The 24,878-nt window shown below is 51.3% G+C and overlaps 1 protein-coding gene across 1 annotated transcript in view; it reads right to left on the reverse strand.

Annotated features, from left to right (window-relative positions):
• The window catches only part of LOC138657334 (disintegrin and metalloproteinase domain-containing protein 33-like), a 105,672-nt gene that overhangs the window by 47,684 nt on the left and 33,110 nt on the right, over nt 1-24,878 (reverse strand). The gene's annotated exons all lie outside the window — the stretch shown is intronic.

Here is a 24,878-nt window from a genome sequence, read left to right on the forward strand (position 1 = left end):
GGACCGGGCCTCAGAAACCTGAGGAGAGGGAAGGCACCAGAAACCTGAGGAGAGGGAAGGCACCAGAAACCTGAGGAGAGGGAAGGCACCAGAAACCTGAGGAGAGGGAAGGCACCAGGAACCTGAGGAGAGGAAAGGCCCCAGAAACCTGAGGAGAGGGAAGGCACCAGAAACCTGAGGAGAGGGAAGGCACCAGAAACCTGAGGAGAGGGAAGGCACCAGAAACCCGAGGAGAGGAAAGGCACCGGAAACCTGAGGAGAGGAAAGGCACCAGAAACCTGAGGAGAGGAAAGGCCCCAGAAACCTGAGGAGAGGGAAGGCACCAGAAACCTGAGGAGAGGAAAGGCCCCAGAAACCTGAGGAGAGGGAAGGCACCTGAAACCTGAGGAGAGGGAAGGCCCCAGAAACCTGAGGAGAGGGAAGCCACCAGAAACCTGAGGAGAGGGAAGCCACCAGAAACCTGAGGAGAGGGAAGGCCCCAGAAACCTGAGGAGAGGGAAGGTACCAGAAACCCGAGGAGAGGGAAGGCCCCAGAAACCTGAGGAGAGGGAAGGCACCAGGACCACGAACTCCACCAATCCAGCAGATTCACCACTGCAACCAGAGAGCTCCTTACTCCAGGCTTGGTCAACATAGATGGCTCTATCACCGACAGTCAGCTGATGCGTCATGTGACTTTTTATAGGATGGTGGGAGTGGTCACCATCCACATCAGTTGACTAGCCAGGAAGCAGCTGCCAGCAAGGAAATTTACATTAACCCTTGCTGGCCTGAAAGGACAAAAGCTACATTTAAATAATAACAGACCCAGAGCTGCCTCCCATCCCATAATGAATCATGGCCCAAATCAAGGAGGGCTGGTGATAAATCACTAATACCAGGGGGCGAGGCTGACAACCTCACACATGTACACAGGCGGGTTGTCAGCAGTAAGAGCCAGTGCTTTAGTATACGGTGTGTGATCCGTGGGGTGGAGAGACCCCTTACAGTGTCTCATCACTCAGTATCACCCAGTCACACATGTCCTCACCTCCGGGGCCCTCGCTTTGTGTCATATATGTGTGTGCATCACCAGACCAGGCCATAAGCCCCGCAGCGACCGCTGCACAATGCTCACACTGATTCATGATGAGGACCTACAGCCATGTACACGGCGTGGTGTGTGCACTTATGCAGTCTCCTACCAATGACCTGCAGCCATGTACACCGTGTGCAAAATTATTCGGCAAGTTGTATTTTGATCACAAGATACTCTTTATACATGTTGTTCTACTCCAAGCTGTTCAGGCTGAGAGCCAACTACCAATTACGTAAATCCGGTGATGTGCATCTCTGTAATGAGGAGGGGTGTTGTCTAATGACATCAGAACCCTATAGAGGGTAAAGTCCACAATTGCGAGATGTCTTGCAGATGGATGCAGCGGTCTGGAAATTGCCAAACCTTTGAAGTGTGATCACCGAACAATCAAGCGTTTCATGGCAAATAGTCAACAGGGTCACAAGAAGCGTGTTGGGCAAAAAAGGCGCAAAATAACTGCCCATGAATTGAGGAAAATCAAGCGTGAAGCCGCCAAGATGCCATTTGCCACCAGTTTTGCCATATTTCAGAGCTGCAACGTTACTGGAGTAACAAAAAGCACAAGGTGTGCGATACTCAGGGACACGGCCAAGGTAAGGAAGGCTGAAAAACGACCACCTCTGAACAAGAAACATAAAACGTCAAGACAGGGCCAAGAAATATCTGAAGACTGACTTCTCAAAGCTTTTATGGACTGATGAAATGAGAGTGACTCTTGATGGGCCGGATGGACGGGCCGGAGGCCGGATGGACGGGCTGGAGGCTGGATCAGTAAAGGGCAGAGAGCTCCACTCCGACTCAGACGCCAGCAAGGTGGAGGTGGGGACTGGTATGGGCCGGGATCATCAAAGATGGACTTGTGGGACCTTCTCGGGTTGAGGATGGAGTGAAGCTCAACTCCCAGACCTACTGCCAGTTTCTGGAAGACTTCTTCAAGCAGTGGTGCAGGAAGAAGTTGGTATCATTCAAGAAAAACATGATTTTCCTGCAGGACAATGCTCCATCACAGCCTCCAAGTACTCCACAGCGTGGCTGGCCAGGAAAGGTCTCAAAGAAGAACAAATAATGACATGACCCCCTTGTTCACCTGATCTGAACCCCATAGAGAACCTGTGGTCCATCATAAAATGTGAGATCTACAGGGAGGAGAACAGTCCTCCTCTCGGAGCAGTGTCTGGAGGCTGTGGTGGCCGCTGCTCGCAATGTTGGCCGTAAACAGATCAAGCAACTGACAGAATCTATGGATGGAGGCTGCCGGGTGTCATCATAAAGAAAGGGGCTGTATTGGGCACTCATTTATGGGGGTTTTGTTTTTGCAGGTCAGAAATGTTTATTTTTATATTTTGTGCAGTTATATTGGTTTACCTGGTGAAAATAAACAAGTGAGATGGGAATATATTTGGTTTTTATTTAGTTGCCTAATAATTCTGCACAGTAATAGTTATCTGCACAAACAGATATCCTCCTAAGAGCCAAATCTAAAAAACCCACTGCAACGTCCAAAAATATTAATCTTTGATATTTATGAGTCTTTGGGTTGATTGAGAACATAGTTGTTGATCAATAATAAAAATAATCCTCTAAGATACAACTTGCCTAATAATTCTGCGCACGGTGTATACAGCAGGGTGTGCGCACTTATGCAATCTTCTACCAATGACCTTCTCTGCTCTCAGCTCTGCCTTCAGCCGCCATATTCCGCCCATGGAGCAGCTTTCTGTCTCCGTCATCTTGTGTCTCCTTCGCCCTCTGGCAGCTCTCCCTGGAAGCCAATCACAGAGCAATAAATGCAGATTTTCTGGACACGTATCTCACAGCCTCTGCTGTTTGGATGCTGCTGCCCCATAACTGCTGGGAATTGTAGTTCACTGGTGACATCAGTGAGGGAGGAAGGAGAGAACTTCTCCTCCTACTTGTGCTCCAGCCAACAGGGCTGCATCCTGAGATACAACTGCAGGAAAGCGCAGACCTCAGCAGAGACAGGGGGAGGCGGAGACACTAGGGGGCGGAGACACAGGGAGGCGGAGACAGGGGAGGTAGAGAAACTAGGGGTGGAGACACAGGGAGGCGGAGACACAGGGAGGCGGAGACACGAGGAGGTGGAGATATAAGGAGGCGGAGACAGGGGAGGCAGAGACAGGGGAGGCGGAGACATGAGGAGGCAGAGATATAAGGAGGCAGAGGCAGGAGAGGCAGAGACAGGAGGAGGTGGACATATAAGGAGGCGGAGACAGGGGAGGCAGAGACACGAGGAGGTGGAGATATAAGGAGGCAGAGACAGGGGAGGCGAAGATATAAGGAGGCGGAAACAGGGCAGAGACATGAGGAGGCGGAGATATAAGGAGGCGGAGACAGGAGGAGGCGGAGATATAAGGAGGTGGAGATATAAGGAGGCGGAGACACTAGGGGGCGGAGACACGGGGAGGCAGACACAGGGGAGGCAGAGATATAAGGAGGCGGAGATATAAGGAGGCAGAGACAGGGGAGGCAGAGATATAAGGAGGCGGAGATATAAGGAGGCGGAGACAGGAGGAGGTGGAGATATAAGGAGGCAGAGACAGGAGGAGGCGGAGATATAAGGAGGCGGAGATATAAAGAGGCGGAGACACTAGGGGGCGGAGACACGGGGAGGCAGAGACAGGGGAGGCAGAGATATAAGGAGGCGGAGATATAAGGAGGCAGAGACAGGGGAGGCAGAGATATAAGGAGGCGGAGATATAAGGAGGCAGAGACAGGGGAGGTGGAGATATAAGGAGGCAGAGACAGGAGGAGGCGGCGGTGGTCGTTACACCCTGGAGGTCCTCCGCGCACAATTCTCCTTCTGGAAATGAAGTCTCTGGTTTTCCCCGATTGTGACCACCGGGCAGTGAGAGCCTTAATTCTGGGTCACTCTTCCAGTCACCCCCAGGACCATCCCTGGTAGAAGGTCCTCACGCCTTAACCCCTGCTTGCCTGCAAAGCGTAAAATAGTAGAGAACGAGGTGACCCCACCGACAATCCAGGCTGGAGGACGGAAACCTTTCCAGGGTGGCAGTGACAAGCGGAGTAATGTGGGGATCCCCGGGTGTCTCCTGATGATCCATAGGGTATTAGTGACCCCTCATGAGGAATGTGAGACCCCGCAGAGCTCCAGGTGACTCCGCAGAGCTCCGGGTGACTAACACCGCGTCATGGGGCTTTCGGCCAGCGCCAGATTGTTTCCTGAGATTTTCTACAATCGGGTGGTGAACATTTCATGATCCGACACCGTCCACAAAAACAAAGGGGCACGAGGCCGAAACGTTCCCCCGGGATATCGGGGCAGATAAGGGGCTCATTGGGGAGGTGGGTAGCCTCAGAGGAAACCCCTGGGCAAGAACAGTCCTCTAGTTCTGTCTATGGCCCCCTGAGCTCTCGGGCTCCTGTGCCCTCACCAATGAGATGTCCTCCCCTGTATGGCACTGTATATAGGGGCCATCAGGTCTACGCTGACTCCTTGTGGCCAGAAGATCAGCGTTCCTCCACAGGGTCCCATCTCAGTGATGCGGACTGACAATTGGATTTTGTCATTTTATTCAAGCAGAGGGGCAAAACATTAAAGGGCCCAAAAACTCTTAGAAAACTTTTGATAACTTGTATCCATCACTCAGCTGCTTATGTTGCTGGAGCTGCCCAATCTCCCATGGATCCCAAAAAGTAGGAGGACTGATCACCTAATCTGGAGATGGCTGCTGTGGAGCCCCCAGGCCGGAGCGTCCGGTTCTCTTCTCTTGGTGTCCTCTGTATATGTATGGCAGATCGGGAGCATTTGTACGGTGCTCACCCACAATGCCAGCTTCATGCCCTCTGGGTGCCAGCTGTCTCATACAGCAGACACCCGCCCATTACTGCTGTGGAGTCCCCAGGCAGGAGGGTCCGGTTCTCTGTCTGCTTCTCTTCTCTTGGTGTCCTCTGTACATGTATGGCAGATTGAGAGCATTTGTACGGCGCTTACCCACAATTCTAGCTCCATGCCCTGTGGGTGCCGGCAGTCTCATACAGCAGACACCCGCCCGTTACTGCTGTGGAGCCCCCAGGCTGGAGGGTCCGGTTCTCTGTCTGCTTGTCTTCTCTTGGTGTCCTCTGTATATGTATGGCAGATCAGGAGCATTTGTACGGCGCTCACCAACAATGCCAGCTCCATACCACCTGGGTGCCGGCAGTCTCATACAGCAGACATCCGCCCGTTACTGCTGTGGAGCCCCCAGGCAGGAGGGTCCAGTTCCCTCGCCCCCTTCTCTTTGCCTGGTGTCCTTCGTATACGTACGGTAGATGTTGGGAGGTTTTGTATGGCGCTCACCCACAATTCTAGCTTCATACCACCTGGGTGCCGGCAGTCTCATACAGCAGACACCCGCCCGTTACTGCTGTGGAGCCCCCAGGCAGGAGGGTCCAGTTCCCTCGCCCCCTTCTCTTTGCCTGGTGTCCTTCGTATACGTACGGTAGATGTTGGGAGGTTTTGTATGGCGCTCACCCACAATTCTAGCTCCATACCACCTGGGTGCCGGCAGTCTCATACAGCAGACACCCGCCCGTTACTGCTGTGGAGCCCCCAGGCAGGAGGGTCCAGTTCCCTCGCCCCCTTCTCTTTGCCTGGTGTCCTTCGTATACGTACGGTAGATGTTGGGAGGTTTTGTACGGCGCTCACCCACAGTTCTAGCTCCATACCACCTGGGTGCCGGCAGTCTCATACAGCAGACACCCGCCCGTTAGTGCTGTGGAGCCCCCAGGCAGGAGGGTCCAGTTCCCTCGCCCCCTTCTCTTTGCCTGGTGTCCTTCGTATACGTACGGTAGATGTTGGGAGGTTTTGTACGGCGCTCACCCACAATTCTAGCTCCATACCACCTGGGTGCCGGCAGTCTCATACAGCAGACACCCGCCCGTTACTGCTGTGGAGTCCCCAGGCAGGAGGGTCCGGTTCTCTTTCTGGTTCTCTTCTCTTGGTGTCCTCTGTATATGTATGACAGATCGGGAGCATTTGTACGGCGCTCACCCACAATTCTAGCTCCATGCCCTCTGGGTGCTGGCAGTCCACCCGCCCGTTACTGCTGTGGAGCCCCCAGGCTGGAGGGTCCAGTTCCCTCGCCCCCTTCTCTTTGCCTGGTGTCCTTCGTATACGTACGGTGTCCTTCAAACCACATATCCAAGCCCTTTCCACTTCCTGCCGACTTCAACTCAAAAATATTTCACGAATCCGTTCATTCCTCAACCATGAATCTGCAAAAACCCTAGTCCATGCCCTCATCATCTCCCGCCTTGACTACTGTAACCTCCTGCTCTGTGGCCTCCCCTCTAACACTCTCACACCCCTCCAATCTATTCTAAACTCTGCTGCCCGACTAATCCACCTGTCCCCCCGCTATTCCCCGGCCTCTCCCCTCTGTCAATCCCTTCACTGGCTCCCCATTGCCCAGAGACTCCACTACAAAACCCTAACCATGACGTACAAAGCCATCCACAACCTGTCTCCTCCATACATCTGTGACCTCGTCTCCCGGTACTTACCTGCACGCAACCTCCGATCCTCACAAGATCTCCTTCTCTACTCCCCTCTTATCTCCTCTTCCCACAATCGTATACAAGATTTCTCTCACGTATCACCCCTACTCTGGAACCCTCTACCACAACATATCAGACTCTCGCCTACCATCGAAACCTTCAAAAAGAACCTGAAGACCCACATCTTCTGACAAGCCTACAACCTGCAGTAACCACCGATCGACCAAACCGCTGCATGACCAGCCCTATCCTCACCTACTGTATTCTCACCCATCCCTTGTAGACTGTGAGCCCTCGCGGGCAGGGTCCTCTCTCCTACTGTATTCTCACCCATCCCTTGTAGATTGTGAGCCCTCGCGGGCAGGGTCCTCTCTCCTCCTGTATCCTCACCCATCCCTTGTAGATTGTGAACCCTCGCGGGCAGGGTCCTCTCTCCTCCTGTATCCTCACCCATCCCTTGTAGATTGTGAGCCCTCGCGGGCAGGGTCCTCTCTCCTCCTGTATCCTCACCCATCCCTTGTAGATTGTGAGCCCTCGCGGGCAGGGTCCTCTCTCCTCCTGTATCCTCACCCATCCCTTGTAGACTGTGAGCCCTCGCGGGCAGGGTCCTCTCTCCTACTGTATTCTCACCCATCCCTTGTAGATTGTGAGCCCTCGCGGGCAGGGTCCTCTCTCCTCCTGTATCCTCACCCATCCCTTGTAGATTGTGAACCCTCGCGGGCAGGGTCCTCTCTCCTCCTGTATCCTCACCCATCCCTTGTAGATTGTGAGCCCTCGCGGGCAGGGTCCTCTCTCCTCCTGTATCCTCACCCATCCCTTGTAGATTGTAAGCCCTCGCGGGCAGGGTCCTCTCTCCTCCTGTATCCTCACCCATCCCTTGTAGATTGTGAACCCTCGCGGGCAGGGTCCTCTCTCCTCCTGTATCCTCACCCATCCCTTGTAGATTGTGAGCCCTCGCGGGCAGGGTCCTCTCTCCTCCTGTATCCTCACCCATCCCTTGTAGATTGTGAGCCCTCGCGGGCAGGGTCCTCTCTCCTCCTGTATCCTCACCCATCCCTTGTAGATTGTGAGCCCTTGCGGGCAGGGTCCTCAATCCTCCTGTATCCTCACCCATCCCTTGTAGATTGTGAGTCCTCGCGGGCAGGGTCCTCTCTCCTCCTGTATCCTCACCCATCCCTTGAAGATTGTGAGCCCTCGCGGGCAGGGTCCTCTCTCCTCCTGTATCCTCACCCATCCCTTGTAGATTGTGAGCCCTCGCGGGCAGGGTCCTCTCTCCTGTATCCTCACCCATCCCTTGTAGATTGTGAGCCCTCGCGTGCAGGGTCCTCTCTCCTCCTGTATCCTCACCCATCCCTTGTAGATTGTGAGCCCTCGCGGGCAGGGTCCTCTCTCCTGTATCCTCACCCATCCCTTGTAGATTGTGAGCCCTCGCGGGCAGGGTCCTCTCTCCTCCTGTATCCTCACCCATCCCTTGTAGATTGTGAGCCCTCGCGGGCAGGGTCCTCTCTCCTCCTGTATCCTCACCCATCCCTTGTAGATTGTGAACCCTCGCGGGCAGGGTCCTCTCTCCTCCTGTATCCTCACCCATCCCTTGTAGATTGTGAGCCCTCGCGGGCAGGGTCCTCTCTCCTCCTGTATCCTCACCCATCCCTTGTAGATTGTGAGCCCTCGCGGGCAGGGTCCTCTCTCCTCCTGTATCCTCACCCATCCCTTGTAGACTGTGAGCCCTCGCGGGCAGGGTCCTCTCTCCTACTGTATTCTCACCCATCCCTTGTAGATTGTGAGCCCTCGCGGGCAGGGTCCTCTCTCCTCCTGTATCCTCACCCATCCCTTGTAGATTGTGAACCCTCGCGGGCAGGGTCCTCTCTCCTCCTGTATCCTCACCCATCCCTTGTAGATTGTGAGCCCTCGCGGGCAGGGTCCTCTCTCCTCCTGTATCCTCACCCATCCCTTGTAGATTGTGAGCCCTCGCGGGCAGGGTCCTCTCTCCTCCTGTATCCTCACCCATCCCTTGTAGATTGTGAACCCTCGCGGGCAGGGTCCTCTCTCCTCCTGTATCCTCACCCATCCCTTGTAGATTGTGAGCCCTCGCGGGCAGGGTCCTCTCTCCTCCTGTATCCTCACCCATCCCTTGTAGATTGTGAGCCCTCGCGGGCAGGGTCCTCTCTCCTCCTGTATCCTCACCCATCCCTTGTAGATTGTGAGCCCTTGCGGGCAGGGTCCTCAATCCTCCTGTATCCTCACCCATCCCTTGTAGATTGTGAGTCCTCGCGGGCAGGGTCCTCTCTCCTCCTGTATCCTCACCCATCCCTTGAAGATTGTGAGCCCTCGCGGGCAGGGTCCTCTCTCCTCCTGTATCCTCACCCATCCCTTGTAGATTGTGAGCCCTCGCGGGCAGGGTCCTCTCTCCTGTATCCTCACCCATCCCTTGTAGATTGTGAGCCCTCGCGGGCAGGGTCCTCTCTCCTCCTGTATCCTCACCCATCCCTTGTAGATTGTGAGCCCTCGCGGGCAGGGTCCTCTCTCCTGTATCCTCACCCATCCCTTGTAGATTGTGAGCCCTCGCGGGCAGGGTCCTCTCTCCTCCTGTATCCTCACCCATCCCTTGTAGATTGTGAGCCCTCGCGGGCAGGGTCCTCTCTCCTGTATCCTCACCCATCCCTTGTAGATTGTGAGCCCTCGCGGGCAGGGTCCTCTCTCCTCCTGTATCCTCACCCATCCCTTGTAGATTGTGAGTCCTCGCGGGCAGGGTCCTCTCTCCTCCTGTATCCTCACCCATCCCTTGAAGATTGTGAGCCCTCGCGGGCAGGGTCCTCTCTCCTCCTGTATCCTCACCCATCCCTTGTAGATTGTGAGCCCTCGCGGGCAGGGTCCTCTCTCCTGTATCCTCACCCATCCCTTGTAGATTGTGAGCCCTCGCGGGCAGGGTCCTCTCTCCTCCTGTATCCTCACCCATCCCTTGTAGATTGTGAGCCCTCGCGGGCAGGGTCCTCTCTCCTCCTGTATCCTCACCCATCCCTTGTAGATTGTGAGCCCTCGCGGGCAGGGTCCTCTCTCCTCCTGTATCCTCACCCATCCCTTGTAGATTGTGAGCCCTCGCGGGCAGGGTCCTCTCTCCTCCTGTATCCTCACCCATCTCTTGTAGATTGTGAGCCCTCGCGGGCAGGGTCCCCTCTCCTCCTGTATTCTCACCCATCCCTTGTAGATTGTGAGCCCTCGCGGGCAGGGTCCTCTCTCCTCCTGTATTCTCACCCATCCCTTGTAGATTGTGAGCCCTCGCGGGCAGGGTCCTCTCTCCTCCTGTATCCTCACCCATCTCTTGTAACATAGTAACATAGTAACATAGTTAGTAAGGCCGAAAAAAGACATTTGTCCATCCAGTTCAGCCTATATTCCATCATAATAAATACCCAGATCTACGTCCTTCTACAGAACCTAATAATTGTATGATACAATATTGTTCTGCTCCAGGAAGACATCCAGGCCTCTCTTGAACCCCTCGACTGAGTTCGCCATCACCACCTCCTCAGGCAAGCAATTCCAGATTCTCACTGCCCTAACAGTAAAGAATCCTCTTCTATGTTGGTGGAAAAACCTTCTCTCCTCCAGACGCAAAGAATGCCCCCTTGTGCCCGTCACCTTCCTTGGTATAAACAGATCCTCAGCGAGATATTTGTATTGTCCCCTTATATACTTATACATGGTTATTAGATCGCCCCTCAGTCGTCTTTTTTCTAGACTAAATAATCCTAATTTCGCTAATCTATCTGGGTATTGTAGTTCTCCCATCCCCTTTATTAATTTTGTTGCCCTCCTTTGTACTTTCTCTAGTTCCATTATATCCTTCCTGAGCACCGGTGCCCAAAACTGGACACAGTACTCCATGTGCGGTCTAACTAGGGATTTGTACAGAGGCAGTATAATGCTCTCATCATGTGTATCCAGACCTCTTTTAATGCACCCCATGATCCTGTTTGCCTTGGCAGCTGCTGCCTGGCACTGGCTGCTCCAGGTAAGTTTATCATTAACTAGGATCCCCAAGTCCTTCTCCCTGTCAGATTTACCCAGTGGTTTCCCGTTCAGTGTGTAATGGTGATATTGATTCCCTCTTCCCATGTGTATAACCTTACATTTATCATTGTTAAACCTCATCTGCCACCTTTCAGCCCAAGTTTCCAACTTATCCAGATCCATCTGTAGCAGAATACTATCTTCTCTTGTATTAACTGCTTTACATAGTTTTGTATCATCTGCAAATATCGATATTTTACTGTGTAAACCTTCTACCAGATCATTAATGAATATGTTGAAGAGAACAGGTCCCAATACTGACCCCTGCGGTACCCCACTGGTCACAGCGACCCAGTTAGAGACTATACCATTTATAACCACCCTCTGCTTTCTATCACTAAGCCAGTTACTGACCCATTTACACACATTTTCCCCCAGACCAAGCATTCTCATTTTGTGTACCAACCTCTTGTGCGGCACGGTATCAAACGCTTTGGAAAAATCGAGATATACCACGTCCAATGACTCACCGTGGTCCAGCCTATAGCTTACCTCTTCATAAAAACTGATTAGATTGGTTTGACAGGAGCGATTTCTCATAAACCCATGCTGATATGGAGTTAAACAGTTATTCTCATTGAGATAATCCAGAATAACATCCCTCAGAAACCCTTCAAATATTTTACCAACAATAGAGGTTAGACTTACTGGCCTATAATTTCCAGGTTCACTTTTAGAGCCCTTTTTGAATATTGGCACCACATTTGCTATGCGCCAGTCCTGCGGAACAGACCCTGTCGCTATAGAGTCCCTAAAAATAAGAAATAATGGTTTATCTATTACATTACTTAGTTCCCTTAGTACTCGTGGGTGTATGCCATCCGGACCCGGAGATTTATCTATTTTAATCTTATTTAGCCGGTTTCGCACCTCTTCTTGGGTTAGATTGGTGACCCTTAATATAGGGTTTTCATTGTTTCTTGGGATTTCACCTAGCATTTCATTTTCCACCGTGAATACCGTGGAGAAGAAGGTGTTTAATATGTTAGCTTTTTCCTCGTCATCTACAACCATTCTTTCCTCACTATTTTTTAAGGGGCCTACATTTTCAGTTTTTATTCTTTTACTATTGATATAGTTGAAGAACAGTTTGGGATTAGTTTTACTCTCCTTAGCAATGTGCTTCTCTGTTTCCTTTTTGGCAGCTTTAATTAGTTTTTTAGATAAAGTATTTTTCTCCCTATAGTTTTTTAGAGCTTCAATGGTGCCATCCTGCTTTAGTAGTGCAAATGCTTTCTTTTTACTGTTAATTGCCTGTCTTACTTCTTTGTTTAGCCACATTGGGTTTTTCCTATTTCTAGTCCTTTTATTCCCACAAGGTATAAACCGCTTACACTGCCTATTTAGGATGTTCTTAAACATTTCCCATTTATTATCTGTATTCTCATTTCTGAGGATATTGTCCCAGTCTACCAGATTAAGGGCATCTCTAAGCTGTTCAAACTTTGCCTTCCTAAAGTTCAATGTTTTTGTGACTCCCTGACAAGTCCCCCTAGTGAAAGACAGGTGAAACTGCACAATATTGTGGTCGCTATTTCCTAAATGCCCAACCACCTGCAGATTTGTTATTCTGTCAGGTCTATTAGATAGTATTAGGTCTAAAAGTGCTGCTCCTCTGGTTGGATTCTGCACCAATTGTGAAAGATAATTTTTCTTGGTTATTAGCAGAAACCTGTTGCCTTTATGGGTTTCACAGGTTTCTGTTTCCCAGTTAATATCCGGGTAGTTAAAGTCCCCCATAACCAGGACCTCATTATGGGTTGCAGCTTCATCTATCTGCTTTAGAAGTAGACTTTCCATGCTTTCTGTTATATTTGGGGGTTTGTAACAGACCCCAATGAGAATTTTGTTACCATTTTTCCCTCCATGAATTTCAACCCATATGGACTCGACATCCTCATTCCCTTCGCTAATATCCTCCCTTAAAGTGGACTTTAGACAAGACTTTACATAGAGACAAACCCCTCCTCCTCTCCGATTTTTACGATCCTTTCTAAACAGACTGTAACCCTGTAAGTTAACTGCCCAGTCATAGCTTTCATCTAACCATGTCTCGGTTATTCCCACTATGTCAAAGTTACCTGTAGATATTTCTGCTTCTAGTTCTTCCATCTTGTTTGTCAGGCTTCTGGCGTTTGCGAGCATGCAGTTTAGAGGATTTTGTTTTGTTCCAATCTCCTCACTGTGGATTGTTTTAGAAATGTTCTTACCTCCCTTCTGAGTATGTTTTCCTGGGTCGTCTTTGTTCGAGTCTAATGTTTTTCTTCCCGTCCCCTCTTCTTCTAGTTTAACGCCCTCCTGATGAGTGTAGCGAGTCTTCTGGCGAATGTGTGTTTCCCAGGTTTGTTGAGGTGTAGTCCGTCTCTGGCGAGGTGTCCATCATACCAGTAATTCACACCGTGGTCCAGGAATCCAAATCCTTGTTGTCTGCACCATCGTCTTAGCCAGTTGTTTGCATCAAGGATCCTGTTCCATCTCCTGGTGCCATGCCCGTCTACTGGAAGGATAGAAGAAAAAACTACCTGTGCATCCAGTTCCTTTACTTTCTTCCCCAACTCTTCAAAGTCCTTGCAGATTGTCGGTAGGTCCTTCCTTGCCGTGTCATTGGTGCCAACATGTATCAGAAGAAATGGGTGGACGTCCTTGGAGCTGAAGAGCTTTGGTATCCTATCGGTCACATCCTTGATCATCGCACCTGGAAGGCAGCATACTTCTCTTGCAGTTATGTCCGGTCTGCAGATGGCTGCTTCGGTGCCTCTCAGTAGTGAGTCTCCCACCACCACCACTCTTCGTTGCTTCTTGGCTGTACTTTTTGCTGTCACTTGTTGCTGTGTGCCCTTTTCTTTTTTGCTTGCTGGTATTGCTTCATTCTTAGGTGTGCCATCTTCATCCTCTACAAAGATTTGATATCGGTTCTTCAGTTGTGTGGTTGGTGATTTCTCCATGGTCTTCTTGCTTCTTTTGGTCACATGCTTCCACTCATCTGCTTTTGAATGTTCTCTGACACTTTTTTCACCTTCTGTGACCAGTAGAGATGCTTCTGTTCTGTCTAGAAAGTCTTCATTCTCTTTGATGAGTTTCAAAGTTGCTATTCTTTCTTCCAGACCCCGCACCTTTTCTTCTAAAAGGGCCACTAGTCTACACTTCTGACAGGTGAAATTGGATTCTTCTTCTGGTCGATCTGTGAACATGTAGCACATGCTGCAGCTCACCATGTAGGTTGTCACATCTGCCATGTTGCTCCTAGATCCTGCTGACTTGCTGTGTGTTTTCCTTCTTGTGTAATCTACTCAGCCAAGCTCTCTTGCAATAATGTCCTACAGGCAAAAATTTGCGCGCCGTAAGGCGCGCGGTTTGGTGATGCTTTCGAAGCAGCTGGTCCCGGCTGTACCCAACGATCTTCTAGCTTAGGGAGACTTCGCTTCTCCCAGAAGGCACCTGGAATATGCAAATTAGCCTCCTGAAGCTTGAATCCCTGGTTTTCAAGATTTTGTAGATTGTGAGCCCTCGCAGGCAGGGTCCCCTCTCCTCCTGTATTCTCACCCATCCCTTGTAGATTGTGAGCCCTCGCGGGCAGGGTCCTCTCTCCTCCTGTATCCTCACCCATCCCTTGTAGATTGTGAGCCCTCGCAGGCAGGGTCCCCTCTCCTCCTGTATCCTCACCCATCCCTTGTAGATTGTGAGCCCTCGCGGGCAGGGTCCTCCCTCCTCCTGTATCCTCACCCATCCCTTGTAGATTGTGAGCCCTCGCGGGCAGGGTCCTCTCTGCTCCTGTATCCTCACCCATCTCTTGTAGATTGTGAGCCCTCGCGGGCAGGGTCCTCTCTCCTCCTGTATCCTCACCCATCCCTTGTAGATTGTGAGCCCTCGCGGGCAGGGTCCTCTCTCCTCCTGTATCCTCACCCATCCCTTGTAGATTGTGAGTCCTCGCGGGCAGGGTCCTCTCTCCTCCTGTATCCTCACCCATCCCTTGTAGATTGTGAGCCCTCGCAGGCAGGGTCCTCTCTCCTCCTGTATCCTCACCCATCCCTTGTAGATTGTGAGCCCTCGCGGGCAGGGTCCTCTCTCCTCCTGTATCCTCACCCATCCCTTGTAGATTGTGAGCCCTCGCGGGCAGGGTCCTCTCTCCTCCTGTATCCTCACCCATCCCTTGTAGATTGTGAGCCCTCGCAGGCAGGGTCCCCTCTCCTCCTGTATCCTCACCCATCCCTTGTAGATTGTGAGCCCTCGCGGGCAGGGTCCTCCCTCCTCCTGTATCCTCACCCATCCCTTGTAGATTGTGAGCCCTCGCGGGCAGGGTCCTCTCTGCTCCTGTATCCTCACCCATCTCTTGTAGATTGTGAGCCCTCGCGGGCAGGGTCCTCTCTCCTCCTGTATCCTCACCCATCCCTTGTAGATTGTGAGCCCTCGCGGGCAGGGTCCTCTCTCCTCCTGTATCCTCACCCATCCCTTGTAGATTGTGAGTCCTCGCGGGCAGGGTCCTCTCTCCTCCTGTATCCTCACCCATCCCTTGTAGATTGTGAGCCCTCGCAGGCAGGGTCCTCTCTCCTCCTGTATCCTCACCCATCCCTTGTAGATTGTGAGCCCTCGCGGGCAGGGTCCTCTCTCCTCCTGTATTCTCACCCATCCCTTGTAGATTGTGAGCCCTCGCGGGCAGGGTCCTCTCTCCTCCTGTACCAGTTGTGACTTGTATTGTTTAAGATTATTGTACTGAACTTGTTTTTATTATGTATACCCCTCCTCATATGTAAAGCGCCATATAATAAATGGCGCTATAACAATAAATAATAATAATAATAATAATGTTGGGAGATTTTGTACGGCGCTCACCCACAGATCCTGCTCCACACCCTCTGGGTGCCGGCGGTCTCATACATCAGACACTCACTGGTACTGCTGTGATTGGAGCTTGTTCAGATTGCACAGCTTAACCCCTTAGATGCTGCAGTGAGCAGCACCATATCAGTGGTCACACAGACGCAGGCCCTCTACAACCTCTATTGTCTGCCCAGGACAGGGGCAATGAAATTCAATGGCATCTGCGGGTCCATGGGGGAAGTCCTCAGCCGGAGCATCACTGTGGGTGCCCCAGATTCCTCTGCACCCCTGAGGGGTCCGTACTGCAGAAGCCCCAGCTATAGGATGATCGTGTCTGCACTACGTGGAGGCCACCGACCACCTCTGGAAGCCTCCACACACCTGATCGTCTGCAACTTCCATCATTTCAAGATAATTTTAATTTCACTGATATTCTCGAAGAACTGCGCAGTGTGAACTCAGACGTGACCTCTGTGCTGCCAGCAGGCGCGAAGCCGCGGAGCCGTGTTCTGACTCGTCCGGTTACAATGTCGGCTCTTCCCAGTGGTTTTCCTCATATTGCTGTAATTTTTATGACATTTGTAAGCGATTAGTGGAGGCGAACGGCGTAGAACAGTCACCGCAGCTCTCCAAATAAGGAGCGCAGACCTCGCAGATAACGACCGTCACACCCCATGTTCCCAGAGCCGAGCGCCCTGCTGGGAAGATACCAGGAAAGTGACATCACCCCGAAGCCTCCCGCACAGAAACATGTGTCCGAGAGGCTGAAGCCCACCAAAGACCCCGCGAAGTGCAGGATGGACACATACTAAGCCTCCTATAGAGGGGCTGTATTATATCAGCGCTACTATTCTGCATAGGGGGCAGCATTATAGTAGTTATATTCTTGTACATAGGGGCAGTATTATAGTAGTTATATTCCTGTACATAGGGGCAGTATTATAGTAGTTATATTCCTGTACATAGGGGCAGTATTATAGTAGTTATATTCTTGTACATAGAGGCAGTATTATAGCAGTTATATTCTTGTACATAGGAGCAGTATTATAGTAGTTATATTCTTGTACATAGGAGCAGTATTATAGTAGTTATATTCTTGTACATAGGAGCAGTATTATAGTAGTTATATTCTTGTACATAGGGGCAGTATTATAGTAGTTATATTCTTGTACATAGAGGGCAGTATTATAGTAGTTATATTCTTGTACATAGAGGCAGTATTATAGCAGTTATATTCTTGTACATAGGAGCAGTATTATAGTAGTTATATTCTTGTACATAGGAGCAGTATTATAGTAGTTATATTCTTGTACATAGGAGCAGTATTATAGTAGTTATATTCTTGTACATAGGAGCAGTATTATAGTAGTTATATTCTTGTACATAGGGGCAGTATTATAGTAGTTATATTCTTGTACATAGGAGCAGTATTATAGTAATTATATTCCTGTACATAGGGGCAGTATTATAGTAGTTATATTCCTGTACATAGGGGCAGTATTATAGTAGTTATATTCTTGTACATAGGAGCAGTATTATAGTAGTTATATTCTTGTATATAGGGGGCAGTATTATAGTAGTTATATTCTGTACATAGGAGCAGTATTATAGTAGTTATATTCTTGTATATAAAAGGCAGTATTATAGTAGTTATATTCTTGTACATAGGAGCAGTATTATAGTAGTTATATTCTTGTACATAGGAGCAGTATTATAGTAGTTATATTCTTGTATATAGGAGCAGTATTATAGTAGTTATATTCTTGTACATAGAAGGCAGTATTATAGTAGTTATATTCTTGTACATAGGGGCAGTATTATAGTAGTTATATTCTGGGACATAGCAGGCAGTATTATAGTAGTTATATTCTTGTACATAGGAGCAGTATTATAGTAGTTATATTCTGTACATAGGAGCAGTATTATAGTAGTTATATTCTTGTACATAGAAGGCAGTATTATAGTAGTTATATTCTTGTACATAGGAGCAGTATTATAGTAGTTATATTCTTGTACATAGGGGCAGTATTATAGTAGTTATATTCTTGTACATAGGGGGCAGTATTATAGTAGTTATATTCTTGTACATAGGGAGCAGTATTATAGTAGTTATATTCTTGTATATAGGAGCAGTATTATAGTAGTTATATTCTTGTACATAGGGGCAGTATTATAGTAGTTATATTCTTGTACATACGAGCAGTATTATAGTAGTTATATTCTTGTACATAGGAGCTGTATTATAGTAGTTATATTCTTGTACATAGGGGCAGTATTATAGTAGTTATATTCTTGTACATAGGGGCAGTATTATAGTAGTTATATTCTTGTACATAGGGGCAGTATTATAGTAGTTATATTCTTGTACATAGGAGCAGTATTATAGTAGTTATATTCTTGTACATAGGGGCAGTATTATAGTAGTTATATTCTTGTATATAGGAGCAGTATTATAGTAGTTATATTCTTGTATATAGGGGCAGTATTATAGTAGTTATATTCTTGTACATAGGGGCAGTATTATAGTAGTTATATTCTTGTACATAGGGGCAGTATTATAGTAGTTATATTCTTGTACATAGGGGCAGTATTATAGTAGTTATATTCTTGTACATAGGAGCAGTATTATAGTAGTTATATTCTTGTACATAGGGGGCAGTATTATAGCAGTTATATTCTTGTACATAGGGGCAGTATTATAGTAGTTATATTCTTGTACATAGGGGCAGTATTATAGCAGTTATATTCTTGTACATAGGGGCAGTATTATAGTAGTTATATTCTTGTATATAGGAGCAGTATTATAGTAGTTATATTCTTGTACATAGGGGCAGTATTATAGTAGTTATATTCTTGTACATAGGAGCAGTATTATAGCAGTTATATTCTTGTACATAGGGGCAGTATTATAGCAGTTATATTCTTGTACATAGGGGCAGTATTATAGTAGTTATATTCTTGTACATAGGGGCAGTATTATAGTAGTTATATTCTTGTACATAGGGGCAGTATTATAGCAGTTATATTCTTGTACATAGGGGCAGTATTATAGTAGTTATATTCTTGTATATAGGAGCAGTATTATAGTAGTTATATTCTTGTACATAGGAGCAGTATTATAGTAGTTATATTCTTGTACATAGGGGCAGTATTATAGTAGTTACATTCTTGTACATAGGGGGCAGTATTATAGTAGTTATATTCTTGTACATAGGGGCAGTATTATAGCAGTTATATTCTTGTACATAGGGGCAGTATTATAGCAGTTATATTCTTGTACATAGGGGCAGTATTATAGTAGTTATATTCTTGTACATAGGGGCAGTATTATAGTAGTTATATTCTTGTACATAGGGGCAGTATTATAGCAGTTATATTCTTGTACATAGGGGCAGTATTATTGTAGTTATATTCTTGTACATAGGGGCAGTATTATAGCAGTTATATTCTTGTACATAGGGGCAGTATTATAGCAGTTATATTCTTGTACATAGGGGCAGTATTATAGTAGTTATATTCTTGTACATAGGGGCAGTATTATAGTAGTTATATTCTTGTATATAGGAGCAGTATTATAGCAGTTATATTCTTGTACATAGGGGCAGTATTATAGTAGTTATATTCTTGTACATAGGGGCAGTATTATAGTAGTTATATTCTTGTACATAGGGGCAGTATTATAGTAGTTATATTCTTGTACATAGGGGCAGTATTATAGTAGTTATATTCTTGTACATAGGGGCAGTAGTATAAATCCTGTATTCATTTGCAGGTGCAGGGTTTAATTTCGGGTAATCAGAGCAGAAATCACTTGTGGGCCGGATGGGTGTGAGCGGTGGATATTGGGTGGGGTTACGGTTGTATTTATGTGATTTGGCAGAAGATGTAGAGAAGAAAAGAAATTATTACAGGAAATAATATTCTGTGAATTTCCTGGTTTGGTTTCTCGCTTTTCTCCGTACATCAGGTTGTGTTTCCCTTGTACTATGGAGTCCGGGGGGCACATACTTTCCCTCCTGCTGCTTGAGGACATTGGGGGAGCAGCACGTTTTACATGGGAATGTGAATGAGGAGGGTGAGTGGCTTGAATCCCCCCAAGGTGTGGATGGTAACAGGATTAGTCAGGACCCCTGCTGGGAGCTCTGTGGATGTGGCCCCTGGGGCCCCCGCCCCTCCCCCATTGGTAGATCCTCACAGACTTTCTCTCCCCATGAGGAATCCTCCGGATTTCTTATAATCTTTTATGTTCCGATCACTTCTGGATTTGCTTGCAGTCAGTAAATATCATTAACCCGTGCAGTGCCGGTCCCGCTCTCAGCTGAGGAGTCGATACAATTGTTTCTAATATAGAATTATAGAGACTGACACATTGTAACAAAGCCTCAGCGGTCTGTTCCGCTCACAGAGCAGAGTCCAGACAGGAGGCAAGTGTAACAAACCCTCAGCTGTGAGTATTGTCTGGTCTGCAGGACAATGGCGGCAAAGAAAGGCGACATATTGGGGCAGTCACTGCCCCCTGGCCCGGGTTAATGTCTGTCATCAAGGAACCGAAGATATGAGAGGCTGCATCCTGTTTCCCCAGTGCCATCACTTGTCCTCCAATGTCGGCGCCATCACCTGTCCCCCAGTGTCGGCGCCATCACCATCACCTGTCCTCCAATGTCGGCGCCATCACCATCACCTGTCCTCCAATGTCGGCGCCATCACCATCACTTGTCCTCCAATGTCGGCGCCATCACCCGTCCCCCAGTGTCGACGCCCTCACCATCACCTGTCCCCCAGTGTTGGCGCCCTCACCATCACCCGTCCCCCAGTGTCGACGCCCTCACCATCACCTGTCCCCCAGTGTCGACGCCCTCACCATCACCTGTCCTCCAGTGTCGGCGCCCTCACCATCACCTGTGCTCCAGTGTCGGCGCCCTCACCATCACCTGTGCTCCAATGTCGGCGCCCTCACCATCACCTGTGCTCCAGTGTCGGCGCCCTCACCATCACCTGTGCTCCAGTGTCGGCGCCCTCACCATCACCTGTCCTCCTATGTCGGCGCCCTCACCATCACCTGTACTCCAGTGTCGGCGCCCTCACCATCACCTGTCCTCCAGTGTCGGCGCCCACACCATCACCTGTCCTCCTATGTCGGTGCCCTCACCATCACCTGTCCTCCAGTGTCGGCGCCCTCACCATCACCTGTCCTCCAGTGTCTGCGCCCTCACCATCACCTGTCCTCCTATGTCGGCGCCCTCACCATCACCTGTCCTCCAGTGTCGGCGCCCTCACCATCACCTGTCTTCCAGTGTCGGCGCCCTCACCATCACCTGTCTTCCAGTGTCGGCGCCCTCACCATCACCTGTCCTCCTATGTCGGCGCCCTCACCATCACCTGTCCTCCTATGTCGGCGCCCTCACCATCACCTGTCCTCCAGTGTCGGCGCCCTCACCATCACCTGTCTTCCAGTGTCGGCGCCCTCACCATCACCTGTCCTCCTATGTCGGCGCCCTCACCATCACCTGTCCTCCTATGTCGGCGCCCTCACCATCACCTGTCCTCCTATGTCGGCGCCCTCACCATCACCTGTCCTCCAGTGTCTGCGCCCTCACCATCACCTGTCCTCCTATGTCGGCGCCCTCACCATCACCTGTCCTCCAGTGTCGGCGCCCTCACCATCACCTGTCTTCCAGTGTCGGCGCCCTCACCATCACCTGTCCTCCTATGTCGGCGCCCTCACCATCACCTGTTCTCCAGTGTCGGCGCCCTCACCATCACCTGTCCTCCTATGTCGGCGCCCTCACCATCACCCGTCCCCCCAGTGTCAGCGCCATCACCCGTCCCCCAGTGTCAGCGCCATCATCCATCCCTCAGTGTCGGCGCCCTCACCATCACCTGTCCTCCAATGTTGGTGCAGTCACCCGTCCCCCAGTGTCGACGCACTCACCCATCCCCCAGACTAAACTCCAAAGGATGTGAAACAAGTCTGGTGGTAGAAGCAATCTGCTATATAGCTTATAATACATGTCTGTGTAGGCCAGAGAAGCAGTCTACTATACAGAATGTAAAATAAGACTGTGCAGGCCAGAGAGGAAGTCTACTGTACAGCAGATACTACAGATTTTTGCAGCACAGCGAGGCAGTGTCCTGTACAGCAGATACTACAAGCCTGTGGTGCACAGAGAGGCAGTGTTCTGTAGAACAGTCAATACCAGGGCACTACGCTCTTCTCTGGACAGCAGGGCCGGTCTGGTCGTCGGCCGCCTTGTCTGCTACATTATTAGAAGAATCTGTGTTTTCCAGACCCCCATAGTGATAACAGTTGTGATGGAGCACAGAGTCGCTGACTCCGACACTGACCTCAGCGGCCGCGGGGATCATTAGAAATATTGGTCTTGTAGTAAATCTCCCTTTCCTCCATCCAGGGTAATATTAGTGAAAGATCCCATCTGATTCCTGTGGATACCATGGGCCGGTGTGATGGGCCTGTGTGATGGGCCGGTGTGATGGGCCGGTGTGATGGACCTGTGTGATGGACCTGTGTGATGGGCCGGTGTGATGGGCCGGTGTGATGGGCCGGTGTGATGGGCCGGTGTGATGGGCCGGTGTGATGGGCCGGTGTGATGGACCTGTGTGATGGGCCTGTGTGATGGGCCGGTGTGATGGGCCGGTGTGATGGGCCTGTGTGATGGGCCTGTGTGATGGGCCGGTGTGATGGGCCGGTGTGATGGGCCGGTGTGATGGGCCGGTGTGATGGACCTGTGTGATGGGCCTGTGTGATGGGCCGGTGTGATGGGCCGGTGTGATGGGCCGGTGTGATGGGCCGGTGTGATGGACCTGTGTGATGGGCCGGTGTGATGGGCCGGTGTGATGGACCTGTGTGATGGGCCTGTGTGATGGGCCGGTGTGATGGGCCGGTGTGATGGGCCGGTGTGATGGGCCGGTGTGATGGGCCGGTGTGATGGACCTGTGTGATGGGCCTGTGTGATGGGCCGGTGTGATGGGCCGGTGTGATGGGCCGGTGTGATGGGCCTGTGTGATGGGCCTGTGTGATGGGCCGGTGTGATGGGCCGGTGTGATGGGCCGGTGTGATGGGCCGGTGTGATGGGCCTGTGTGATGGGCCTGTGTGATGGGCCTGTGTGATGGGCCGGTGTGATGGGCCGGTGTGATGGGTCGGTGTGATGGGCCGGTGTGATGGGCCGGTGTGATGGGCCGGTGTGATGGACCTGTGTGATGGGCCTGTGTGATGGGCCTGTGTGATGGGCCGGTGTGATGGGCCGGTGTGATGGGCCGGTGTGATGGGCCGGTGTGATGGGCCGGTGTGATGGGCCGGTGTGATGGGCCGGTGTGATGGACCTGTGTGATGGGCCGGTGTGATGGGCCGGTGTGATGGGCCGGTGTGATGGGCCGGTGTGATGGGCCAGTGTGATGGGCCTGTGTGATGGGCCGGTGTGATGGGCCGGTGTGATGGGCCGGTGTGATGGGCCGGTGTGATGGGCCTGTGTGATGGGCCTGTGTGATGGGCCTGTGTGATGGGTCGGTGTGATGGGCCGGTGTGATGGGCCGGTGTGATGGGCCGGTGTGATGGGCCTGTGTGATGGGCCGGTGTGATGGGCCTGTGTGATGGGCCTGTGTGATGGGCCTGTGTGATGGGTCGGTGTGATGGGCCGGTGTGATGGGCCGGTGTGATGGGCCGGTGTGATGGGCCGGTGTGATGACCAATGCCAGGGCTGAATTTCATCCCCTGTCCGCACCTGGATGACAGTATCTGTGGTTTCGGGCCCCTATGAGTTGAGGGCCTGGGGGGCGGCTTCTCAGAGTTTTCCTGTTTGTGGTTTTGGCCCGGACTCGGCAGCACTAGGGGTTTTATAGCACAGCTGTTAACCCTTTGCCGACTGCACCCCGACCCCTCAGGCTTACACTGGGGGCGCCCGGCCCGTCCTCCGGGGAGACCGAGAACACAAGATCTCAGCTCATTCCTGAGGATTTGTCTAATGTGGACGGAGATAAACAGCCGCACACGGGGACCACCGCCCCGAGATAGAGGGGCCGCCAAAATCTGCAGACTGCACCCAGCGGGTGGGAGCAGACCCCACTCCATGACTGGTCCTACCACCTGCCAACACTCCATACAAGACCCCCACCGCCACGAGGCCCAACCCACCGCACTGGTATGAGGCCCATTGGACCATCAGGAGACCACCGCAATGCCACAAAGCCCACCCCACCGCCAGGAGACCACCCCACCGCCAAGAAGACCATCGGACCGCCAGGAAACCACCCCACCGCAATGCCACAAAGCCCACCCCACTGCCAGGAGACCATCCCACCGCCAAGAAGACCATCAGACCACCAGGAGACCACCCCACCGCAATGCCATGAAGCCCACCCCACCACTAGGAGACCATCCCACCGCCAAGACCATTGGACCGCCAGGAGACCACCCCACCGGAATGCCACGAGGCCCACCGCTAGGAGACCACCCCACTGCCAGAAGCCCACCCCACCGCAATGCCATGAAGCCCACCCCACCACCAGGAGACCACCCCACCGCAATGCCACGAGGCCCACCGCTAGGAGACCACCCCACCGTCAGAAGACCACCCCACCGCAATGCCATGAAGCCCACCCCACCGCTAGGAGACCACCCCACCGCCAGGAAGACCACCGGACTGCCAGGAGACCACCCCACCGCAATGCCATGAGGCCCACGGGACCACCACGAGGACCAACTCACGGCATTGGTACGAGGCCCACCGGACCGCTAGGAGGACCGCTCTTCATCCCGCACCCAGAATAGGACCAGTTCACACATGGCGGCGGTCAGCACCACCCGACCACTCACAGCACAGCAGGAAGGGTTAAGTCACACATGGCCGCTCTTCCCTATTTGTGGTGAAGTCAATTCTGAAGAAAACCACAATGTTTCAACAAAGTCCTCACCCCCTGCACCACAGTGTAGAGACCCAGCGTCCTCCACTCCCTACACCCTCGGCATCCTCAGCCTCTGTCCCACACCCCGTGCGTCCTCAGCCTCCACCCTGCGACACCAGTGTCCTCAGCCTCCACCCTGCGACACCAGTGTCCTCAGCCTCCACCCTGCGACAACCAGTGTCCTCAGCCTCCACCCTGCGACACCAGTGTCCTCAGCCTCCACCCTGTGACACCAGTGTCCTCAGCCTCCACTCCCTACACCCTCGGCATCCTCAGCCTCTGTCCCACACCCCGTGCGTCCTCAGCCTCCACCCTGCGACACCAGTGTCCTCAGCCTCCACCCTGCGACACCAGTGTCCTCAGCCTCCACCCTGCGACACCGGTGTCCTCAGCCTCCACCCTGCGACACCGGTGTCCTCAGCCTCCACCCTGCGACACCGGTGTCCTCAGCCTCCACCCTGCGACACCGGTGTC

The sequence above is a fragment of the Ranitomeya imitator genome, chromosome 1 (genome assembly GCF_032444005.1).
Source record: "Ranitomeya imitator isolate aRanImi1 chromosome 1, aRanImi1.pri, whole genome shotgun sequence".
Lineage (NCBI taxonomy): Eukaryota > Metazoa > Chordata > Amphibia > Anura > Dendrobatidae > Ranitomeya > Ranitomeya imitator.